The sequence below is a fragment of the Periplaneta americana genome, chromosome 2, assembly GCF_040183065.1.
Source record: "Periplaneta americana isolate PAMFEO1 chromosome 2, P.americana_PAMFEO1_priV1, whole genome shotgun sequence".
In the NCBI taxonomy this organism is placed as follows: Eukaryota; Metazoa; Arthropoda; class Insecta; order Blattodea; family Blattidae; genus Periplaneta; species Periplaneta americana.
In genome coordinates, this window is record NC_091118.1 from 122,723,921 (window position 1) to 122,744,821 (window position 20,901).

The following is a 20,901-nucleotide window of genomic DNA, read 5'->3' on the forward strand; positions in this document are numbered from 1 at the left end:
AATTTTCTTCAGTGGTGGGACATACGGTAACTTTTGCATATTTGGCTTAACAGCAAAAAATAATCGTGGAATAAGGAAATTTGTAATCACTTGTGAGTGTTTTAGGCCTACAAATTATTCACATGACATCGAACATCAGGTTAAAAATACATTGGACACATTTTTATCTAAGCTTAACAAGCGCACAGTGAATCAGAACGCAAATCACTAGCTAGGCAAAATTAATAACTTCTCTGCATTCCAACGGATTGTTACGAAACTTTGTACATGCCTTACAGGACACATTTTTATCTAAGCTTAACAACCGCACAGTGAATCAGAACGCAAATCACTAGCTAGGCAAAATTAATAACTTCTCTGCATTCCAACGGATTGTTACGAAACTTTGTACATGCCTTACAGGTGTCACACATGTTTTGTGTACAAAATCTGATTACGTTTGCACAAGAAAAATTACCCATTTATAGCGGGTGCATTTAAACAATATTAATAGGCCTAACTTCTCTCCTATTTAACAGATTTTTATGAAACTTTATACAGAAGTTACAGGTGGAATATTTTATTTTTTGTCTACAGAGTCTGATTACGTTTCATAAGAGGAACTACCCTTTTATAGTGGTGCATTTAGACAAAATTAATAACTTCTTTCCTATATAATATATTTTTATTAAATTTTGTATAACAATTACGCCTACAGATGGCATACAGATTTAATGAGAATTTGTACATAAAATATATGCTACTTGTAACTCCTGTACAAAATTTCATAAAAATCTGTTGCGTATGAGAGAAGTTAATTTTGCGTAAATGCACTCCCTGTAAAGGGGTACTGCCTCTTATAGTTTATACACAAAAAATATATTCTACCTGTAACTTCCGTACACTGTTTCTTAAAAATCAGTTAGATATGAGAAAGTTATTATTTTAGTCTAAAACCACTCCCTATAAAGTGGTAGTTCTGCGTACACAAACGTAGTCAGAGTTTGTACACAAAAGATATGTGCTATTTATAAGGTCTGTACAAAGTTTCATAAAAATCCATTGACATGGAGAGAAATTATTAATTTTGTCCAGCTAGATTTGCGTTCTTGCACACTATGCAGTGGTTCCCAATCAGGGAGGAATTTTTAGAGTTTTAGGAGGGAATATGTTTACTTAACGATGACTTGTGCGGTGTTCGCTGAATGTTGACTCCTGTGGACTCACTTTTTACTACTCTTTTTATTTTAATCTTTCTAATTTGCTACAACTACCTTTAACATTTTCATTTTCTCGCGGCACAGCAGCGAATTATTCGCAGCAAACCGATTGTAAATGGCTGGTCAAGAACAGTATAAAAACGAAATCATTAAGAAAGTTAACTGAACAAATAGATGTATCCAGGACATCAGTTTGGAAAATATCAAATTTTACAACATATCAACATGTGCATAACATTTCCTGCAGGAGAAGTTACGTTCAATTTCATTGGTGGGTGTTACGCAATCCAAAGTTTTATTTAACAAACGAGTTAATGTGTGATATCTTACCTGCCTGAGAAATTATCAGCTACAACAAATAACAATTAGGGTTTTGCTCTGTTTACCAAATATTACATGTTTTCTGATAAGTGTGTTATTTATAGTTGTTGTTATAGGAAATGGCGGAACGTTTCAAAAACATGCGGAGAAGAATGCACTCTAATAAATTATGAACTTGTTTCTAGTCGGCATTTTACTTCAGTTGCAGTTCATTTCCTGAACATTTCGGTTCACAGACTACTATACAGTAGGAATAGACTGACAGTCCTGTGAATTTCTTATATTACGAAGTGCGTAATACACACCAAAATGCATCACTTATTTAACTTGGCTTTTAACGTCTTTCTGGAGAGAATATGTTTGGAGAAGAGACACATTATCATACTGTGAGTACCAGATTTTAAGATGTATTATTACACATATATTGTAATAACTTGTTATGCTTTCTCATATGTGACGAAGTACATTATTACTGGACGTAATTTATGATCTATAAAAGTGCAATTGTCTCATACGTCAAAGATTCAAATTTGGTTCGTTCCCGTTGGAGACTCTAGGAAAAATACTTTGGATGGAACTGTTCAAAGGTAGTAGTTTTGCTTGCACCTTCGCGTATATAATAACTAGGCTTATAATGTTGGAGACCGATTACAAATGTTGACTGCAGCATGGTACATAGCCCTATGACGTGAGCTAGTACGAGGACATTGACTTGGTTCTGCGATCCCGATCTGGTTCCCGTTAAAGCTTAGTCGTATTTGTAGTGGACAAAGCCATGGTTCCTCAATGGTTTCCTCAGAATTCTCCCCTTTCCTTCCACTCTCTATTTCAATATGCGTTGTTATTATTACAATAGCTTTACTCAAAACGATAGCGGCGTGATGTAGTACGTGATTGGCGTACAGATGACATCAGCTTGACGAGGTCGTAATACTCTTTCGCGAGGATACAGGACACTGCAGTGGGACTTAGTCGGAACCGTAAATAGGCCTACATGCAATCTGACTCATAGATAGCACCGTGCAATTGAGCCACATATCTACGGGAGCGCAACCGTTCGGGCTTCTGATATCATTACTATAATATAAGCGGTGAAAACAACCAGCTCACTAAAGGCTGTAGAGCTATCTTTCGGACCCCTCCTTCGTAATAAAGTAGAAAAGAAAGTATGTATGAATCATTGAAAGAATGTAAAGATCATGGAAAAATGATACAACTAATGAGTAATCATGAAATATTAGATAGACACCATTTTAAAAAGTATTGTTTCATGGTTGACCGTCTGTTTTACATGTTTCTTGAAATCTATTGTAAAACCCTGCAGCGCGTATCTCGTTCGTGACCTTCCCATGTTGTGTGAATTCCCGGTTTCTCTGGTGTATGATTTTGTGTGCTGAGTTGAGTTGGGTAAATCCTGTCTTTAGTGCGGGAAATTGTGTATAATGTAGATCAGCGGTTTTCAGTTTTATATATGCATTATTTTTAGTCAACATGAGAGGGAATCATAGTATGATGAATGGTGAAAGGGCGCATGAGGCAGAAAAGGTTGAGAAACCAACAAAAACACGTTATTCACAAATAGAACTAACACACTTGTATTTTTATTACGGTAGAAATATGAAATGTAATAATAGAAAATTGTTACAATGCAATATTATTGTGATAATTATGGTATTATGTATGTTTTATTAATTAGTTATTTTAAAACATACAATATTATAATATGTTTTGGCAAAGTATTTAATGTACGACTTTCTTTTCACAAGGACAAGTAAAATACGATATTTATTTTAAGGTTGTTACGATATTCTAAATTTACTGATCTGGCTTTGTGTCAGTTTTTTCTTCTCTGCCTACACTGTGTTGCTGAATGTTGATATGTGCTGCTTTCACTGAAATTTGATTCTTGTGGACTTACTTTTTTACTACTCTTTACACTTTCATTTTTCCTATTTTTTTTTTACAAATTTTAGACGGTAATATTTTTATTTTCTCGCGGCATACCAGCAGATCATTCACGCACAAACACACCGGTTGAAAATGGCTGATGTAATATATTGATGACGATTAAGTATTTCAGTTAATGAGCGCTTTTTGTTCGTGTATTTTATTTTGAAGTCTTTGGTTCAATCGAAATTGATAATATATAGATATATTTAGAATCATGGAATAAATATATCATTAAGTCGAAAAAAATACTTCATAATATTTCTTAAACTTTCATTCGAAAGGGTATAGTGTGTGTGTATCCAAATATCTAAACCGGAAACAATATATTGATGCTTTAGTCGATAATTGGTTGTCACATAGCGACTTAATATTTGTAACTTCTTCAGAGCTTTAAGATTGTCACCGTTATATTTCAAAAACGAGGGTTACTTATGATTAGTTTCAACCGGCAAAGTGTCATTTAACTCACGTGGTCTGGCAAGGTAAATATTGCTATATGTTTCCAATTTATCGCGAGCAGAGAACTCTCTGTGCGAGAAATCACAGTGAATTGTTCCGTTTTCCCTTAATGTGTCAACACTGTACTCATCGCATCTCTATCCATCACTTTTCTTTTGCCGATAGAAAAACTACTTTTTTTTTATCTGTTCAAAAACCGGGAAATTGCATATTTGGGTTTTAGTCTAACTCTACGTTTTGAGCTTTTTAGGTTTAAAATAGTTGGCACCTCGTAATGTCAGTAAGATTCCAGACCTCCCGCTAAGACAATATAGGGCGCATACTGACAACAGTAAGGTGAATTAGCCAGCAGCTGTCGACAAATTTAGTACATTTCGTACTTATAGAACCTAACTTCTTAACCCTCATCCTCTAGGTCACTTATACCGGCAGGGTTGATTAACGTCTATAGTGGACGCAACATATCGTGGAGTATTACAATTAAACTCCAACATTTTTCCACATTATAGCATACGAGGTGAATGAGCTAGGTAGGTTTGCTGCGATCACTGTAGAACGGCTGAAGGTATAAAATGCCGACCACCGAGTTAGTGGTATTCAGAACCATTACAGTAGTCTTCCACATAATATTGTCGATGCGGATCTTAATCGAGAAATAATAATAATAATAATAATAACAATAATAATAATAATAATAATAATAATTATAATGATAATGATAATAATAATAATAATAATAATGATAATAATAATGACAGTAATAATGACAATAGGCTAATTATAACAGTAATAATAATAACAATAATGATAATAATAATTATTATTACTATTATTATTATTATTAAATTACAGGGGTCTTCTCAATTCTGGATATATCTATACAGCAATAATAAAAAATATACTATCACATCTTTACGAAGACAAAATCACTGAAGAACAGAATGGATTCCGAAAAGGAAGATCATGTTGTGACAGCTATTTCACCATGAAGATTTTAATTGAAACTCACAGAGAATTTAATATTACAACCCACTTAGCTTTTATTGATTTCATAAAAGCTTTTGATAGAGTTGATAGAAATAAACTTTTAGAGATTTTACGCTATGATAATGTGCCAAACCAAATCATTCTCTCCATTCATAATTTATATCAACAAAATGAAATTGCCATAAGAACTGAACACGGAACTACTAGCTGGACTTCCATCAACCAAGGTTTTAGACAAGGGTGCGGTCTTTCCCCTCTGTTGTTTATTATATATATGAACCATATTTTATACATTTGGAGGCAAAATCATCATGCTGGAATTCAAATTAATCGAAACACAGTTCTCGATACACTAATGTTTGCCGACGATCAGGTTATTATCGCTAAAACAGAGGATGCTTTACAAAGAGCCATTTATAATTTGCAAATAATCGCCTCTGATTTCAATATGGAAATCTCAAAAGAGAAAACAAAAGTCATGGCATTTTCGGGAGAGAACCCAATTCCAAGTAAGATCATGATAAGTAATACTTTAATTGAACGTGTTAATTCATTTAACTATTTAGGTAATAACCTCTCTTACATCATTGATGAAGATATGTCAAACAAAATATCTAAATTTATAAAAATCACTGGCGTCATTAACGCCGTCTTCAAATCCTCCCACGTTCAGAAACATAGAAGGCTAAAGGTATATAAAACACTAGCTCGACCGGTCCTCACTTACGGTAGCGAGGCATGGACAATCAGAAAAGCTGATGAGCAAAGGCTGACGACAGCGGAAATGAGGTTCATGAGACGAACAGCGGGATTCTCTTTGCTGGAACACCGTAAAAATGTGGACATATTGCAGGAACTCAAAATGGATCCTATAGTTAATTTTGTTCAACAATATCGACTTCAGTGGAAAAAACATGTCGAAAGGATGGATCGCACTAGATGGCCTAAACAGATTCTTACTTATGTACCAAGAGGAAAGAGGAAATTGGGAAGACCACGAAAGCGCTGGCATGAGACCGTAACAGATCCTGTAGGGTCTAGGTCTAATACGTGAGGGATATGATGATGATGATTATTATTATTACTATTATTTATTGTTATTAACATTATCATTATTATCATCATAAAGTGAGAGGGCGAACATTAGCTCTACGTCCGTCTCAGAGTACTGTTATGCTGACCTCCAGCAAGTTGCGTCCAGAACCCACGATAGCAGACTACGCTAAGGTTCGCTAAATTTCTAGGTTTCGAAACGGGCATCCCCTGTCGTTCGTATATAGACCAGACTCTTCCGTGCATCTCCTGTTGGCGATCGGGTAATGAATGCTATTGAATGATAATCGGACGGATCTGCTGATGATGCCTAAGGGAACGTGCAAGACAGAGCTTGGTTCGTTACCGAGTTGGTCGCTCTTAACCTAGTTGGTAATTGGGTAGAAAGTCGCGGTGTACAAGACGTAGCATGGCTGGTTATTGGTATCCATTTCACACCACCTCATTCTAGTGCTGCCGAGATCAAGAAAGCTTGGGGCTCTATCTCCATGCCTCCGAAGTGCCTTTATGGCATGTGAATGAGCTACCTTTACCTTTATTAGTATCCATTTCAACTCCTACTTCTTCTCAGAAATTCACAATTACATATGGACTTTGGTGGTCGGGTTGAGCCTGATTTAAAAATTTGTAAACATTGATTATCCTACCGAAAAATTGTTTTTTGTATTTAAAGTCTTAAAATAGATCAAATTTATATCAATGCAATATTAAATTCTATATATAAAAATCACACATACTGTATTTCAGCTCATATACTCACAAACGGATAAATCGCAATATAGCGAACGCCAGTAGGGGAAGTTATCCCCACCCACATGAAATGTGCATTCGACACAACACTCGCCTATCACGTATAGTGGAAGGGGTCGTGGGCGGAGCTTCTACGTTCGCTATATTGCGATTTGCCCAAATTAAAAAATGTATGTAAGCAATTTGTTATGAGTAATGATTAATTTTTAGATGTTATTATGTTGTAATTTACTGCATTTCCGGCTTCATCTTCGATATTATACCACCAGCCAAAACTCCGTACCAAACAATAGTTCATTGTGCATGCAACGACTTCTCGAGGGTCCTTTGTGCCCAAATCCAACAATTTTGCTTGTTTACGTAACCATTTAATCGCTAAATATGGCTTTCATTGAGAAATTGCCTTCTACTTCTTAAGTTATCGAACATCCGTTTGGCGCTTTAAGTGGGCCGTTGGCTCGTCTTGCGGTAATTGCATCTTGTAGGCATGCAAATGTAGATCTTCCTTGAGAATTCGCTGCATGATGCTTCTCGGAATGGTAAATTTAGGACGCCCGGGTGATCCTTCCACAATCGATTTTTCCTTCTCGAATTTTTTTAACAATTTCTAAACTGTTGACTGATTAGGCGCATTATGTCGACCGAAAATTCCACGAATTCTTGGAACTGCTTCTGCCTAATATTCTCCGTATTTTCGCATTTTCATAATTATTCGTCAAGAACAATAATAACACATCGTCCTCAACGAGAAAGAAAATATTTATTGTACTCTTTAAATTTATCAAAATTCCTTCTTTCTAATATTTAAAGTAGTAAGCTTGTAGTTACAAGCATATACAGGATGTTAAAAAAGTATACAGTATTTTAGGAGGTGCTAGTATGCATCAAAACAAGAAAATAATGTTTAATAAACATGGTTCCTACAACACATGCTTTCTGAGATCTGAACATTTGTTCATATGAGGTGCTCAATGTGACGTCCATTCATGGCAATGCATTCCTCTGCCCCACTGCATAAGGAATCACGCATTCTTTGAAATTTGTTTTAATACATTAATAAGAAAGCCCTGATAACGATCCCCAGTTAATCTCTGTGGTAGCACGTATGACTCTATTAATCTATCACCAAGAACGCCTGCCCATACGTTGATTGAGAATCGATGCTGATGCCTTGTTTCTTCAACTCATCAGCCCACACATGCTGATTACGAAAATTCACAACACCATCTCTGCTGAACCCCGCTCATATCCGCAACCAGACTTTTGTTTTCAGTATTCCTTGCTACGTATCATTATTCCATGCCAGGGATGTCAACTACGGTACGATTATCTGGTAGTCTGCTGTATTGTAGGGCAGAGGAATGGATTGTCATGAATGTACGTCACTTTGAGCACTTCCTATGAACAAGTGTTCAGATCTCAGAAAGTATGTGTTGTAAGACCCATGTTTATTAGACATTATTTTCTTGTTTTGATACATATTATCACCTCCTAAAATATTGGATATTTTTAACACCCCGTATTACGCACCACAGTACAGTCTACAAAACCAGTGGTCAACCCACTATAATGGACGTCTTATATTATAACAAACATTGTAAAATCCCTTGACATTAAACATTATTAAATCTTCGTATACGTAAACTGAACGTCCTATCTGTTCTGAAGGTAATGCCGGTAAATTAGAAAGTATTCCTTCATCCTGCAGTAAATATTCTTGCATGTCTTTCGTGCGTGCTTAGCCGCTGATTTGAAATAATGGTACGGTATATCATGAGTAATCGTTATCCCATTTCCGTGGCGTAAATGTGACGTAATGAGAAAAATGACGTGGCCAGCGAGTTTCTCTGGACTTTCTACTGTTATTATCATAATTCATATTTCAACCTTATGTAAGAAAATTCCAAACAAACATTTGTACGTACATCGACTAGTTATCTTCGAATTTGTGCCTTCCTGTGTTCCAGGAGTGTTATCTGAGTACAACAGGTTTCCATTTTATTTTGCCTTCTCCTCTTGACCCGACTTAATGAAGCACATCGCAACCTCGGCAACAACTTCGGTTTATAGAGCTACTCAACATTAATACTCCTCATATTGATTTCGACTCTATTTACCTGCCTGACTTGGTTCTGTTTGTCTTTCTCTGTCCCTCTTTCCGTTACTCTCTAACTCTCTCTCTCGTTTCTTTCTCTGTCTCTATCTGCCTAGCTCTCTGTCCGTGTGTCTCTCTGTCTCTCTCCGTGACTACTCTGTCTACAACTCTGTCTGCATGTCTGTTTTCATATCTCTCTGTCTAAGTCTACCTACCTGCTTTGTCTCTTTATCTCCCTCTCTTTATCTCACCCTGTCTGTCTCTCTCTACCTCTCTCTTTCTCTGTACCTGTCCTTCTCTCTATCTCTGTCTATCTCTCTGTAGATCTGTCTTTCTGTCTGTCACTCTTTCTGTTTCTCTCCGTTTCCTATTCTTAATTCATTAATCTATCTCTAGCTAATTTCTATGCCTCTGCGAAATTTCTAACTAGAGCGCTTTCAGAATAAGAAGGCATATAAGGCGGAGCTAGTTGAGGCTGGTCTATGTCGACTAGCCATTGACAGTGAAGCGGTGTTGCCTAGTTAAATCGTGGCGAAGCCTCGCTGAACCGTCGCGTATTAGTTTCTTTCTTGCGCGCGCAATACCTATGGCTAGGAATGAATTTTAATCTGTGCCATTCGATAGAGCTGCACATACTGAAATCAACTGTACAAGAATGGCAATTGTATGTCAACTGGTTCGCGTGTTATCGCTTTAAGACTAAACAGAGATATCCAACCTTCAGCATAGAACATATTTTGCTCTGAAGTTCCTCTCTGTAAACGAAGATAGATTCTGTTTATTTTCAAAATCAGATGTAGACTGTTTTCTCTTGTGTGATGTGTAACTTACCGTAACAATGTCTCTTGAAGGGATTGCAATTGGCTCTGGTGTTTCATCTGTTATACGCAAAAGGGTAGTCCGACACTTACAAGCGAGGAGTATGATATTTTCTGTATACAATTTTTCTAAAGGACTAGCTTATGATGCAGTGTGTGTCAGTTTTTCTCATACAAAGAATCTGACTGCAGAGGCGTGAGGTTTAGAAGTGCATATGTTATCTCATATTCTCGGACAGGACAAAGAGACAATTAAAATAGGTGGTATCTTACTTGAATTTACCTCTCCTGGAAAATAACGCAAAACAAACGTGTTAATTATTTGTACAATTTTCAGAACCGTATATTACTTCATCGTACAATATTTGAAATATGTTAGTAGTATGTGTTAGTAGTGCCATTATAATAGAACGTGGAAAGAAGAAGAAAGCTGAGAATAACCATAGGTACTTTTCAACTTCAATATCAGTACTAAATTAGGCCTACGTAACTACAGATATGTTTCCGTTTTACTATCGCTAGATTCGTAGGCTACCCCTATAAACAAAGTGTATTCATCTTTTCTCTGGAGGAATAAATAACAACAAATTCAGTTTTGCTGTACAAGGAAGTCTGAGACAGAATTAAGACATTCTTTCTCAGACATTAGCAAAGTAAATTTCTACATATCTGTCACTTTATTTTGCAAGTCAGTAACTCCAAGATCTACTGATCCGTGAAGCGAAGAAGTAATAAAAATTGGGATGACAATTACTCCAGTAAGAGTAATTATATTTAAACATTACACACAATGGAGGAACAGATCTCGACCCGCCCGCTTGCTGCAGTGAGCTGCAACTGATATTTTCTGTCCTTATCTGTTGTCTCTGTCTTCCAAGTCTCGTGCACCGTGCACCGTGTGACAACGTCGTACTGCTGCTAGCACTCTATTGGATAAGGCCATATGTCTTCTTATTCTGAAACCGCTATAACAGTGGAATCTCCGTAACTTCTTGTCATCACGATGCCCTGCTTCTATTTAAATAAATACAGAAAATTCCTAATGATTATTATGGTCTCGTAAATATGAAATTTATAGAAATCCATTCAATATTTTTGGAGAAAGGCTTTTAAGCAGAACGACAGAATGATGTTTTTTTTCCCCGTTTTTCTCTTATCGAAGAATACTCACTTCTTTCTCCAAAGAGTGGAAGCAATTTTTTTAGCAGCATGATTTTATTTCCTACATATTTACTATCAGTAAAATAACAGTTTTATTAATTACAAAAGATATATATCCTCCAATCCCAAAACTGTCTACATCCATTCTTAGCAATTTTCAGGAAACGCCAAAAAGTGATAACTTTTTTCCTAATTGTTTGCAGTGTTCTTCTAATTTGAAGCTTATTTATGGAAGGAAAGAGGGAATTTAGGCACAACTTTTATTAGAAAATTGCTAGAGACATTTAGGTAGATGACGAAACTGCCATTATCTAAATTAAAAAAAAAAATGGATTTAGAGAGTTTTGGAATTGGACGCTTCATATATATGTAGATAGATAGGTAGGTATACCCTTTACACGTCACGAAGGCGCATGAGGGACATGAAGTTATAACTCCATGCTTTCATGACCTCAACAATAGAAATAGCTGATACTGCGCTCCTAGCGCCTTTACTTCAGTTATTAAATTCAACAGGAGCCTGAGTGCCCTTCGGGCTGTTTTCATAGTTTTGGCACGACAAAATTTCTTTCGACTCTCGAGATTGACTCCAAGATTTCCCACTCCGTAGCCAATTGCTCTACCAACTGAGCTATCTGACTGCCTCAGAAAAAGTCTTCTTTCTTTCTTACTCTGCTAAATTCTCCCCTTTGTATCCGACCTAGCCACCATTGTAGGCAGGAAGGGAAATTCACTTGATCACACACTAGACATCTCACAAACGCGGGGCCGCCCTGATTTGCATGACTCAGGGACACTGCTGAGACATCACAGGTCAAAAGCAAAACAATGAACGAACACGCAGTCCCATGGACGGATGATAATTTTTTTCCATTGCTCACGCCGGGAGTAGAACCTCGGACAACTTCGTTGGAATACGCAAACGACCAGGTGTTTGTGACATTTACGTGAAATATATTGCTGTTTACTGACGAAGACCCATATTCGCTGTGATATAATCCATTATCTGACTACTAATTAATTAATTAATTTCCCCTTTCCATGCATGACAGATTTGTGTTCGTCCGAAGAAAAAGTAATAATAACTTGAGCGGATTTTTCAAATTTTAATCATGTTCAAAATGACACTTTCATTAATCCACAATCTTGGATATTATTTGGGGAATAGAGTATATAAATGAAGACAATTGTCTAGGCAGTTTCACTAATAAAACTAAAACGAGCAAAATGAATATTGTTCAAAAAACATAACATCGCGTCGCATAACCTAGTTCCTTATTGCGGTCAATTCTCAAGCTCTGTCATCATGACTGCACTACGTACTAGGTGACTATTTTATATGTGGAACCCCAGATCACATACGTAACAGATTGCTCATCCCTATGTTGAAATCGGTAGCACTTTGAAGATAACAACCGCCAGGATCAACAGGATCTATGGGTATATATGATCTAGAGTGGAACGTAGTCACCGGCGTGGCTCAGTCGGTTAAGGCGCTTGCCTGCCGACCTGAAGTTGCGTTCGAGCGCAAGTTCGATCCCCGCTTCGGCTGATTACTTGGGTGGTTTTTTCCGAGGTTTTCCCAACCGTAACGTGAATGCAAGGTAATCTATGGCAAATTCTCGGCCTCATCTCGCTATCACTAATCTCATGGACGCTAAATAACCTAGGAATTGATACAGCGTCGTTAAATAAGCAACTAAAATGAAATAAATAAATAAATAAGATATGTGGAACGTAAACAGCGACGCTGCGATCTTTTGTTACTTTGTAGGAAAGAAAAAGATAGTCTTTGACTAGATTAAGAGAGCGATCGCACTGTACAGGTGATGTAACAGCGGCGCACTATGTATTAGTACAAGCAACTGTCGTTCCACAAACAGAATGGTCGGGTAATACATTAACTTAAACATGTCATGAAGGTAAATTATCGTATTACTTGAAGCTGCTTCTATAGTTCAGCGCTAAGTGCAGTTTTTTTTTCTCCATATGGACCATATTCGATCTCCGGACTCGTCGTGATGCAATTTGTGTTGTACATAGTGAACGTTATAGAGTTTCTTCTCGGGCCACTCCCGTTTCTCTCCTTCATTCTCCAGCAATTTCCACTTTTCCCTCATTTCCTGTATCAACATAAATCGTTTAAAATAGGCTAGGTGAGGTGCTGGGGGCAGAACGGAACACCTATGCTGATATACGTGTAGGATTCAAGGATTTGGGACTCCATATACTAGTACATCAGGCACGCCTCTGGAGATGTAATATGGCTCTGTCGAGGCTAAGACAAATATTAACCTTGGCCCGTAACTCTGGCTATGATTTAGTCCAGTGATAGTGTAACATTTAGATTCAGCTAAAGGGCGTGTCAAATTTCTTCTGGTGGGATAAACATGTTGTTCTTCTTTATATTTCAGATCATTTTTATGATATTGTAAAAATGTATATTTATATATTTGTTCAATTCGGAAAACATTAGAATCGGAGTCGGCCTCGGTAGCGTAATCGGTATAGCGCTGGCCTTCTATGCTCGAGGTTGCGGGTTCGATCCCGGCCCAGATCGATGGCATTTAAGTATGTTTAAATGCGACAAGCCCATGTCAGTAGATTTACTGGTATGTAAGGAACTCCTGCGGGACAAAATTCCAGCACACCGGCGACGCTGATATAACCTCTGCAGTTGCTAGCGTCGTTAAATAAACCATAATTTAAATTTTTTAGAATCGGAATAAATCAAATTTGTTGGATAATCAATTGAAGTGTTGTTATACTTTCAATCTTGTATGTTTCTGAACTTCGAAAAAATCAGAACTTTATTAATTATTATCCCAGTTATTTGAAGAAATGTAATTCTTTTGGTAATAATACCTGTTTCGTTTTGATGACATACTGAGCAATCCAAGTAACTGAAGGTGTATATCTGTTATGTAACATTGTTCTTTATTAAAGTTTTCCTTCTGATTTGGTCTCTTCTTTTGAGAGGCAATGAAGCTTTAAGATGTGGAACAAGCCAAAGTTTTACAATATTACAATCACACTTTTACAAATGTTTACAATATTTTACAATTTTTACAGTTTTACAATGTAGTAATTTTCTACAATGATGAGGTGAGGTCCGAGATTTCGCCAAAAGATTACCCGGCATTTGCAGTCCATCACTGGACTGTGCGAGTGGACTACAAACCCCTCTCATGGAGATTCAACTTCTTTCAAGTCTAAGAGAAAAATGAACGTATTACCGCAAACCACCAGAACAGTGGGTCTACTTTGCAGAAATAACAAACTATTTCCTACTATTACGTTATTTTATTGTCAAAAGTACCGAATATATAAATATTTACAGTTTTTGCTTTGTTGTTGTGTGTAATTTATAAACATTTACTAACATGAGTGTGAAAAATAATAAACAATTTTGTCTTCTCCTCAAAACTTTACACTCTGTCTATAGTCCGGATCAGCTTACTTAATACCCTAAGGGTGAAACCTAACCATTTTTCCACTATTACTAAATATGCTAGTAGATTATAGTGATTTTCTAGCTCTCAGGTTGAATTATCTTTTATCAACTTCGTTTAGAATTTCGGGTACTGACAAATACAACTCGTAGTTATTTTCTAACTGTTATGTTGGCAGCGATAATTTCGGTTTACAGTACAGCAAACTGATGAAAATGCAAGTAAGTAAATACATTTTAGGTTAGGTCACATGAATCGCAAATTCTTTAATCAAAGCAATAAATTTCATGTTGCCTGACACAATAAATTGCAATTCTAGATCACACTAATCTTAATTACCAACATAATAAGCGAGAAGTCCAGAAGGAAAATATGCTATTTTATAAATAAATTATTGAACCATTTAGGGAACATGTCACAACATAAAAAGCAAGACATTGTTATTGTTAACACTATATTATTATTACTAGCCGTACCCGTGCGCTCCGCTGCACCAGTTAGAAATAAGTATAAAGTAAATATATAATTAAAATAGGACGTTTGATCCAGGGAACATTCGTGTTTGATAGAAGGATAAATCGTTTAATATGTTACTTAATTTAAATTGTATTTAAATAATTAAAGTGCGATCATTTTGGTTTAGAGACCACTCATTTGGTGCAATGACAATTCCTTTAACATGTTTCTTAGTTGCTATTACATGCAACTATAGTTTAATGAAGATTGACATATCATTTAGTAATTAATTAGCTTCCGATATTACTTCATACAAACACGGAAACATTCTCTGTAGGCTATGTTTAATAGCTTTCGATTGTTGTTTTCCAAGGCCCCTTATAGACGAAGTCACTTGTTTTTATTTCATTACAGCGCCTTAGATGGCGTTGTTAACTTAATTTTAAAACCCATTTATCTCATTAAATATCAGTCTTATCAAATTTTTGTATACAATACAAATTATCGGACATCATTTTAAAGAAACGTTTGTTATGTAACTTTTTTCATGAAAATTAATAATAAGGGAGATATTTCGATTTATTTAATTCAACCCCCCTTATAACCCTCCTTTTAAATAAGGTATTTTGAGTGCTCTATGTCCTAAAATCTAAGTTACAACGAACTTAATTTATATTCCAATTTTCATATCAATCGGTTTAGCCATTATCGCGTGAAAAGGTAACAAACAGACAGACAGACGGACATACAAACAAAAATTTCAAAAAAGCTATTTTCGGTTTCAGGATGGTTAATTATACATGTTAGGACCAATTATTTTTGGAAAGCGAAAATTACCAGAAAAACTTCGGCTACAGATTTATTATTAGTATAGATTATTATTATTATTATTATTATTATTATTATTATTATTATTATTATTATTTCAGTACGTAGCATTGTGATTTTACCCTCTTTGATGATATCTGGTACCGGTATTAGTTGGCAACACTGAAGAGACGGCCAAATTAGACTTTTAGGAACTGCTCTTACGCGATCCTCACTATGGACAGTAATCAAAGTCTTTTCATACGTGAATGTGACTCTTGTTTATCATCTTGTTACATATAATAAATTTTGCCTCAATTGATTGTACTTCTTGACAGAACATTGATTTACTTCACTATTTCAAAGTAATTTAAATATATTCAAATTATAAGGAAAATCAGTGCTATTATAATTTCCATATCTGTATCTTGTACACTTCTAATATCACAGTAATCTATATTGTCAGTTGTTACGATAAGAAAGGAAGAGAGTGATTGAAAGACTCCTTACGGGCATCACTAGCCTGATCTTTGCTCTGATAAGGACAGAATGCAATATGATGATAGTCTTATTGACGTTTCACTATGAGAGATTACACAGAATGAGGCCCTTACGTTGAAAGCCCCAATTATAGGCTTCGTGGGCTAGGAGGAAAGACCGGTTGGCATGTAAATCTATGAACGTTACGAGATATCAATTATTGTTTGATACCACATATACGTAGCAAGTAATACTGCCAAAAGCGATTGCAGCTGTTTAAGTAACTCCGCCCTTCCTGACTGACACTTTCAGAATTTACCTACTGTTACGAGTCAACCAGATGATCCATGGTCAGATTGTGGAGCCGCGTCCTTGAACGAGGAAGCACAATCGCGGGATATATTACTACTATTCTAACTGAAAACTTTACTTCCGAATTCTCCGTCAGAAAGAATTAAGACTTGACTTTCCCTCCGGGCACTCGAATTAGATATGAATATGTTATACTGTCTACTATATATATATATATATATATATATATATATATATATATATATATATATATATACATAAGGCAAACTTGGCTAATTTCGCAGTATCTCACATATTAATTAGTTGTGAAGTTGTCGTTCATTTGAGCTTACAAAAAATACGGATAAATGTCAAAACCTGTCGGGGATATTTCATGGAGGAAGATCCCATTGCAACGCATTCTGACGAAAGTTATACACGGATATCATTTTATTTTTACTAACATTTTAATATTAACCTGGCTGTACCTTTGGATCAACACTGTTTGCTACCTCCATCCACGACTGGAGTTCGATGATACTGGAGTAATATACAAACAAATCACTTTACTAGGAATAGGAGGGAGAGAAAAAAATAGTTCATCCATTTACGTAAACTAGGAAAAATCACGATTTTGAGTTTGATCATTTTCATTAGGTTTTTGTTTAATCAAAATACAGTACAGTATTAACAATGAGTGTTTTTACTCACGAACTGGGCTATTCATTCGGACGTATTCATTATGCAGTGTATATTATAACGTCTACAGCACATTAGCGTACGATGTAGAGAATGAAGTTAAATTGAAAAATAATCATAATATGGATATTTAAACACATTTCTGAAAATGGTGGCCATTCATTTCGATACAGGCTTCAGTTCTAATGTGCATATCATCGCACTATAGATTATTGTACCTAATCCCAATTATCAGTTTCGTCCTTCGTACTAGTAACTCACGTTGAAATAATTCTGTACCTACTATATGAAAGATTACCTTACGCACTGTAAATTCAATCTTCACTTCTGCCCGATCCGAAAAGATAAAATTACTCAGACATACTATCTACTGTCCGTGCAAGTGGTTATGTCGTAGGATTGTAGAAAGGGATGAAATCACGTGACAGTTAATTACTTAACGAGGCCCTTTTATTTAAGTTATTTTAAACAATTGTATAATATTACGTAGACGTCCAATTCCTAACAGAAATTAATGTTCTCAGAAAAGAGCTAAGACAGCCCAGCCACTAGCTGGCGAATAAAAGCTGGGGGGGGGGGGAACCGGGATGCGACGTAGGCAAATGGACAACAGTACCTGTGCGAAAATGATTCAATATTGAATGCTCTTTCGTCACTGGAAAACGCGAACATATTTTTGGAACGTACTGTTTACTATGACCGTAAGGCTACTATGTCTGTATATGCGGTCTTGGATCTGTGTGGAGGACGGGTGAACTTCATTAGTAGAAGGGGTGGGAGTGAAGTACATTAAAAAACTCGGGTACAATAAAAATTGAAGTAAAAATAAAATGATGTCCCTGTACAACTATCTGCTTTAGTAGTGTATGTTTTCTGAGATAGCGTAAATGAATTTGCAGTGTTATGTTTCTGGACATTATATCGTCGAGATTTTCAGAACTGTAAGTACCACACTATGATTAATGAATTCTCCACATTCTTATTATTAATTTGAACCCTTGTTTGTTGTTTTATCTAAAATAGTTTGTTCGTAATATCCTTTTGCCGGTACTCAATTTCTTAACTAGTTTCCGCTAGTTGCCGGCAGAGCAGTTCGAGTGGCACGCAGATTCTAACTTCCTTTAAAAAGCGCTATGGGCTAAGTATGCGCCAGCCAGAAAATCCGTCCTACCACAGAGCAGCAGCTCGAATTTGAACGATTTTTATGATGTGTTAGGAAGTGTGTATGAAAAAGCAGAACTGAAAACGAAGCCTAATCTCTTTTGGAATTTAGATGAAACAGGATTTTCATTGGTTACCAAACCTAACAAAATTGTGTCCCCAAAAGACGCAAAGTCTGTCCACCTTCAAACAAGACAAAGAAAGGAGGAAGAACAATTGTTTTGCTAGCGGAAGCGAATTCGGATTAGCCTAAATAGTTCTCATAATGATTTTCCTATCTTTGGCATAATGTTTAATGCAGATATGTGCTAGATATATTTATTAATTTACAATTAATATGCTAGCCTATTCCTGTTATTAGTGTCAATAATTGAAGCTCAGTTGTTCTACATTTATTGCCTAGTTTGTTAATGTGTGTTCAGTTCATGTGTGTAAATACTGTAAGTAATGAGGTTTAGATTACATTAAAACATGTTTCGAACTAAAAAGAGTATTCTTGAAAGTTGCACAAGTGTTACTGCGAAATTTGCCCGAGCAGTACTGCGAAGTTACAGGAGTTTCTGAAACACACACATATATTATCTCATGTTTAAGATGGAGCTATTCCCCTGTTGAGATACATTTAAAAATGAAATTTTTAAACCAACCAATAAAATGATGTAATTAACTGCCGTATGAAGGAAGTTTTTTCAAGCATTTTTGGGTACAACTACAGACAGAAAACCTTAATACTGTGAAATTAGCCGAGTTTGCCTTATATATATATATATATATATATATATAATTATTTAATTACAGAAATAAATCAAACTGTTCCAACAGGAGAATGTTCTCTTAGAGGTTAAAAAATAACGGTGCGCGTACCTACAGCCAATAGCAGCATATTCCTCCACCTGCAGCTGAAACAAAACATTGCTCCAATAAGATATATACAGGGTGTATCTAATATGTGTCCATAAATATGGGGTGTATTCCTGACACCAAACATAACAAAAAGTTCATATGAACATAGGTCCGCAAACCCTTCGTTAGAGAGTTATGGGTTTATTGGTAATGGTACATGTGGTACATCTGCAGACGTTTTTCCACAAGGTAAGTGCCTCCCAGGGTACCTTTCTGCTTAAAGTTGACGTGCTGCTACCGTATTTCCATCTGCTAGACCATAAATGTAAGGCATATCCGTCATTTCTCTCACGGAATACATCTTGTGGTGTGATGAATGTTGCTGTGAATAACACAAAACAGAACAAAAGGCAATCAGACAAAACAAAACAAATGTCATGACCAACTGTAATGAAGAAACTGGGAAAAATGCAACTTTGATTTACATAATCAGAGTTCAATACAGGAAATTTCTTTCATAACTCCCTAAAGAAGGGTTTGCGGACCCATGATCATGTGAACTTTTTGTTATGTTTTGGTGTAAGGAATACTCCCCACATTTATGGACACATTTTATAGATACACACACACACACACACACATATATATATATATATATATATATATATATATATATATATATATATATATATAACACTATTAAAGTCGGAATGCATTATTTAACAGAAACTTGTTGACAATATTATTGTAAACAGTATGCAAATTGTTATTTTGATAAAAGTGCACTCAAATCGCTATTACATAAAAATAAATCTTTCAATCTTTGTTTTATCGAAACATGATTTTTGCTTATGGGCCCTTTTTTCGGCTACCGCCTCAATTGATAAGCCCATACGTTTTTTTTTTCTGAGAATATAAGATTACAATAATTATTAAGTTGAGTACAGTCATTCAACATTCATAGCTTCTTCAAATATCTGAATTGAGCGATGAACTTCAGTATTTCGGTCATGTAATTTTGCTGCTTGACAACCTTGAGGGTACATGAAGGACAAGTTGTTTGTCCGCCGTAATTACTGCAGTGATGAATGAGCTGGAGTATCAGCTGGGTGTCTGTCGTGGTTAAAATGGACTGTATTGAAGATTTATGTTCTTTAGCTGAAAACCATTTATTTCAGTAATATATATTTTGTCATTTTTACCGGTAAATTGCTTAAATGTGCTTCTCAATACTCAAGTATAATACAATTGTGTGTAGCTTAAACGGTTACCACAATGCCTCGAAGTTCTGTAAAGGTAAAGGTAAAGGCAAAGGTGTTCTCTTTAGAAGCCATGAAGGTAGAACTCCATGCTTTCGTAATCTCGGCTCTGGAATGAAGTAGTGTGATCGGCGCCATCTTTACGGGGTTAATAGAAAAAGACCCAGTACTCTATTTGACAGAAGGTTGAGTGTGTGATAAGCGCCCATTTACTGTAGCAACATAATTGGTATGATTGTAATTAATGTTTAGGGTGACATTATTAATAATGTAAATCTAAAATGTATTCCATCCTCATAACTCGTGCAGACTTGACCTAAAATTTATAGTTTATGTAAGTATGTATGTACTGGGATTAATGACTAAGGGCCGTATTCATAGACATTCTTAGCGCGGGCTACCGGTGGATGATCAGCGAACTAACGTTTTTCGTATTCATAAACCAGTGTTAGCGATATGATAGGCTGTGATATGAATCCCGTACAAGTAATCAGACGATAGCCGGGGCTAGTTTAGCACGCTCGTAGCACAGGCTAGCGAAATGTCTATGAATAGCACCCTAAAGCATTATCTGTCAAAGTCCAAAGGTAGGTCATCGCACTGGCCACGGCGTGGGTACGTCATCGAGTAGACGCGAATCACGCGGACTTTGAAGTTCAC

The 20,901-nt window shown here is 36.0% G+C and overlaps 1 protein-coding gene across 5 annotated transcripts in view; it reads left to right on the top strand.

The window, feature by feature from the left end:
• Window positions 1-20,901, top strand: part of dnc (phosphodiesterase dunce) — a 1,099,286-nt gene that overhangs the window by 296,508 nt on the left and 781,877 nt on the right. The window lies entirely within an intron of this gene.